We start from the raw sequence: 5,787 nt of genomic DNA, 5'->3' as shown, positions 1-5,787 counted from the left end.
CCCCATGTGGGGGCACCAGCAGTGTGCCGGGTCGAGATGGGAAATTGTCCAAGCTGGCCCAGGAGAGACATGTGTGTCCCTGCTGGTGGGGCTGAGCCCCGCTGTGTGTGTGTGTGTTGGCTTTGCAGGATTTTGTATCCTGCAGCAAGTGACACACACATTGATGCACAAAGGGACTCACACAGTCCCAAGAACACTCACACACAACACACCCAGAGGGGCATGCTAGCTCCATCCCCAAAGAGAGAAACAATCACACCCCCCAGCCATGCTCACAATCACACACACACTGGAATATTCACAATTGTGCTCAGAGACACAACCGCACACAGTTCACTCCCACTGCTCCCAACACAAGGACCTCCTGCCCCATACAGCATGTGCCAAGGCCTGTGGAACTCACTGCCACTGGACAGCTACCAATGAGAATGGACCTTTCCAGGAGACCAATAGACATAGCCGTGGCGACAGAGGGGGCTGGGCTTCCAGGGCCTGACCCTGGCTGAGACTGGTTCTGACCATAGGGGTCTATCCAGCCGGGGGCAGCGTGACCCACACACAAACCCACCAGAAGCGCCTTTCTTAGCAGGTCTCCCAGGCCATCCCCCACCCTGCCCCGGGCTGGGTAACAAAGGGGCAGTATGAGACTCTGGGCCATGTGTGAGGAAGTGGGACTGGTCTTACTGGGGTCTGTGAAGCTTCAGTGTCCCCAGTGCAGTTCTTAAGTATCTAGCAAAGCAAAAGGCCAGTGCAAGGGAATGCCTGACACTCTGTCTCCTAGCAACTGATGGCCTGGGCCCCTCCCCTGCAAAGGTGCAATTGAAGGTGTTGGAGACAAAGGGGTCAGGTGACCTCCTGGCCCAGGAAAGAAGCTGAGCAGAGAGGAGGGGCTGGAGGGGGTTGGGCAGACTGGAGCTGGCTGGGGAAAGAAGGGAAGCACAGACAGGGCTCTGATCCCCAATGGGGGCTATAGGGCTCCTGGGGCCCCAAGATGGACCTAACAGGGGGGATCCTGTTATCTGTGCCTGCAAGACCTGTGTTGGACTGTGTTCCTGTCGTCTAAATAAACCTTCTGCTTTACTGGCTGGCTGAGAGTCACTGTGATCGCAGGAAGCTGGGGGTGCAGGACCCTGACTCCCCCACACTCCGTGACACCATGTCGCAACTCGGCCCCAGCCCCCCACTCACACACGCTGGTGACTTGGGTAACTGCCGAGGGATTGCACAAGAGAGAGTCAGAGCCAGGGAGAGAACCCAGGAGTCCTGGCTACCCCCCGACACACACTCTAACCACTGGACCCCACTCTGCTCCCAGGGCTGGAGATAGAACCCAGGAATTCTGACCACCAAACCCCCCCCACCCCCGCTCTGACCACCAGACCTCACACTCCCCTTTTAGATTTTAGTCTCGCTGCCTCTTCTATCCACCCACCCCACCTGTCCATCCCTTTGCTGCAGGTTTTTGGGGTGTCACCCTGCTCTGCATTCCCCAGTGCAGCCCAAGGCTTTTCCTCCTCAACCACACATCCTCACCCCTCTCGTGCTGGATCATCTGCTTGGCCCCTGCCCTCTCGGGATGCGCCAGCGGCTGGGGATTGTGCAACGGCCCAGCACCAGGCAACACAGAACGGACACCACGTGCCCTGCCCCACCTCATGTGAGCTGCTCTCCAGGTGCATCGGAGCCCGGTGCCCCACATCTTGGCACTCCTGCCCCACAGGGGGTGAGCTGCAGCCCCACCACACTCCGCAGAGGGGAGAAGGGTCAGGCCAGCCAGCCCTTGTAAGATGGGGAAATCACCACCAGGGTGAATGGTATGGGGGCTGTGACATACAGAGAAACGGTTGTTGCGCCGGCAGAGGGCAGCAGAGCATGCACACACACACAATTGCAAACATACACAAACACATGCATGAATCCAGACACACACACGCACAGAATTGCTAATATACACAAACATCCGCACAAATCCAGCCAACATCAACACAACTGCTAACAGATGCAAACACATGCACAAATCCAGCCACATGAACACACAGACTTGCACAGCCACAAACACCCCTCCCACACACAAAACCCCATGCAGAAATCAATCAATCAATCAATACACACACGCACAATCCCCATTCTATGCACACACCTTGGGTCAGTGTGACACTGAATACTTCAATTGGATGGGGGGCCCAGCACCATGGCTATTCCCTGCCCCCCAGGGCTTGCAGGGGTGGATTGGGGGCACAGGGGGCACGATCCATTGCCAGACAAGGGGTGGGGGGGTAGAGATGGGGATGGAACCATGGCACCACCCAGTTCCTGGCACAGGCTCCTTCCAGGATTTGCATTTCTTGGTAGTTTTCACCCCATCACCACTTCCTGCCCAGCCCTCCTGCTGTGCAAGACGGTTCTGGGGGGACGGGAAGAACCCAGGAGTCCTGGCTCCCAGCCTCACCTGTGCTAAGGTACGAGACTCTACTCTAACCCCAGTGCTGGGACTGGACCCTAGGAGTCCTGACACCCATCTTCCTTTCCTCTAACCACTAGACTCCACTCCTGCCCTTTGGGGAGCCAGGACTCCTGGTTCTGTCTCCAACTCTGGGAGCAGAGTGGGGTCTAGTGGTTAGAGCAGGAGGAGCCAGGACTCCTGGGTTCTACTCTCAGTGCTACTGTGTGACACTGGGCCTCTGTTTCTCCTCCCACTTTTGGGTGTGGAGCCTGTAAACTCTCTGGGGCATGGCCTGTCTCTCGCTGTGTCTGGCAGCGCCTGGCCCAACGGGGCCTGATCTCAGCTGGGGCAGGGACTGTCTCTGTGTCTGTGCAGCCCCGGCACAACAGGGGCCTTGATTCTGCCCCGGTCTCTGTAGGTGCTGCTGTTGTACAGATAAGTAGTCGTGATACTAAAAGGCGTGGCAGTGCGTGAGTGCACCACCATTGCCATGCAAGGGCTAAATGTGATTCTTATCCCTGTGGCCCCCTGTGAACCCTTCCCCTGATTCTCCACCCTGAGCCCCTTGTACCGCTGCCTTTGTCAACGGCAACGCAGAAAGCCACCCAGCTCTAGCCCTAAAACAAGAAGATGACCAAAAACCTCACACCAACAGGAAACCAGCCCCAGCAGTTTGTGACTTCACTTCCCACAATTATATACACAAACACACACACACAGAGCCCCGCTCAAACAGCCCCTTTGCCAATGCACCACCTCACCTCGTCCAGAGAGGTCTAGGTGGGAAGCTTCACGTGGGAGCAGTGATGGACAGCACCATCAAGGTAGGTTCTGGAGATGGTCCTCCAGATGCAGGCGTCTGGGCTCCAACTGGCACTGGGCTCACACTGGGCTGTGTTCAGTTCCTCTCTCTGGTGTGCGCCTGGCTCCACAAACGCCCCGCCCCCTGCTCTTTCCTTCTGGTACAAAAAATATCCTCTTCCTTCGCCCCAGAGAGAGACACCCACGGTGCTGCTCAGCACACGCCTTCCCCCCACCTTCCCCCCCCATTCCCAGGAGCGTGCAGGAAGGGAGTCATGATTGGGGAGAGCCCGTGTCCTGAGGGGAGGGTATTTTGGGGCTTGCCCCCTCCACAGAGCATGGGGGTGCCAATAGGCACCTATGGATGGTCCCGCCAAGCAGGGCCAGGATGGAAATGGGGGGCCTGTTCCCCCAACATGGAGAATCTGGGTGCAACCTTGCTTAACGGGTCAGTCTGTCCTTTCTCTGACTCTCTCATTCCAGCTTCAGCTAGCACTTGTGGTTCATTTGCTCTTTTTCATTCCTTTCCTTCTCTAGCTTGTATGTCCTTGCTTTCTTTTTTCCCCTCTACCTTTCACGCTCTTGCTTTCTTTCCTTCTTTTTCTAATATTTTTTCTCTCCCTTTATTTCTTTCTCTGCCTTTCACATTCTTTTCGCTTGCTCTCTCTCTTGCTGGTTATTTTTTTCACTCTTTTTCCTCGCTCCCTTCCGACCCAAGCGGGTTCTCCTCACACAGATTTTGACAGGTTTTCCCCCTGATCAGCAAGTGGATTAAGCACGACTTCAGTGGGTGTTTGCCAGGCCAGGAAGCAGGCTGGCCGGGTGTCTTCATGGCCATCTGCTGTCCATGCATAGGCATGGTCCTCCCTCCTCTGGCCCTGACCTCAGTCGCTCTGTGGCTTATAAGCCTTCCTCCGAGCTGTCAGCACCAGCCGCCTCTGCTCTAGGTGCCCAGAGGAGGAGAGGTGTGCTGGGCTCCAGCCTGGGACTCTTCCTCAGGGCCGCCCAGAGGGGGGGGCAAGAGGGGCAATTTGCCCCAGGCCCTGAGCCCCACAGGGGCCCCCACGAGAGTTTTTCGGGGCCCCTGGAGCGGGGTCCCTCACTCACTCCGGGGGGCCTGGAAAACTCTTGCGGGGCCGGGCGCAGGAGCTTCTTCGCTCCCGGTCGTCGCCGGCGGGGGTCCTTCCGCCCGGGCAGAAGGACCCCGCTGGCGAATTACCGCCAAGACGGAGCCGGACCCGCCGCTGAAGTTCAGCTCGGTCTCGGCGGTAATTCGGCGCGGGGGGGCCCTTCCCTTCCGGGACCCGCTGCTGAAGGGCCCCGAAGACCCGCGGCGGGGACCTCCCCTGCCGCCGAATGTCCGCTGAAGACCGGACTGCGCTTCGGCGGCGGGTCCCCCTTCGGCGGTAATTCGGCAGCGGGGGGGGCCCCCACCGCAGGTCTTCAGGGCACGTTGGCAGCGGGTCCCGAACGGAAGGGCCCCCTGCCGCCGAAGACCCCAGGCCCCCGGAATCCTCTGGGCGGCCCTGCTCTTCCTCCCTCCTGCCTACCAAGCCTGGCCCTGCTTTCTTCAAGTGCCATGTGGGCAAGAGGAAAAGTGTGGCCACAAGCACCAAACTTGTGGGCATCAGGTCAAGCAGTGAGAATCCCAACCCCCAGAGCCACTTCTAGACCCCCACCAAAGACCTGACTCCAGTAGGGAGGAGTCACCCAGCAGGAGGGAAAAGAATCACGATTACATAGCTGGAGACAGGAAAGCACTTTGAGCACCAGATCTTTACCACCAGCTAACACAAGGTCCCACTGAGATTTGAACTCAGATTGCAGGATTCAGAGTCCTGAGTGCTGCCCGTTACACCATGGGACCAGCTCATACTGCCTTCTCTGCACATTGGTGACTCTCACAGGGCTGGCTTGTGTAAGGGACTGTTGGCCCTTTACTAAAACTTAGTGGGGTTTTTGGTTGGCTAGTTTCCAGTCCCAATAGAAGGGGGAAGGGTCAATGGGAAATCAGGACCCTGAGACTGACATGCCCCTGGTGCAATGGTCACCAACTGGTAGGGAACAAGTGAGAATTTGTTAATGGAGAAAAATTCCTGGTGAAAATTGGCAAAGCTGTGGAGAGTTTGAAAAGTTCCAGTGAATTTACACATGGGTCTTTACACATGGGTCTCAACCTCAATTTACCTTAGGGCCAGTGCCAGTCCTCCCAGTGGGCCAATAATGTCACTCACACCGCCCAGAACCCGCCCCCCAAAACTCTGCCCCTCACCTGCCTAAGGCTCTGGGAGGGAGTTTGGGTGGGGGAGGGGTTCTGGGGGGCAGGCGCTGGGAGGAGTTTGGGTGGGGAGGGGTTCTGGGGGGCAGGTGCTGGGAGGGAGTGTGGGGGGGGGAGGGGTCCGGGGGGGCCGGCTCTGGGCGGGCGTTGGGGTGGGGGTGGGGTTCTGGGGGGCAGGCTCTGGGAGGGAGTTTGCAGCGCCGTAACATGGGCGAGGCGAGTGAGGCACTTGCCTCAGCTGCAGAAAGTGGAGGGGCGCAGCTCT

The 5,787-nt window shown here is 58.0% G+C and overlaps 1 non-coding gene across 1 annotated transcript; it reads right to left on the bottom strand.

The window, feature by feature from the left end:
- Nucleotides 1-5,039: 5,039 nt before the first annotated feature.
- TRNAQ-CUG lies at nucleotides 5,040-5,111 on the bottom strand. The gene has a single exon. It is a non-coding gene; the product is annotated as a tRNA-Gln (tRNA).
- Nucleotides 5,112-5,787: the final 676 nt, after the last annotated feature.

Source organism: Mauremys reevesii, linkage group 17 (assembly GCF_016161935.1).
Source record: "Mauremys reevesii isolate NIE-2019 linkage group 17, ASM1616193v1, whole genome shotgun sequence".
Taxonomy (NCBI): domain Eukaryota; kingdom Metazoa; phylum Chordata; order Testudines; family Geoemydidae; genus Mauremys; species Mauremys reevesii.
This window is presented reverse-complemented; position numbering and strand designations above follow the sequence as displayed.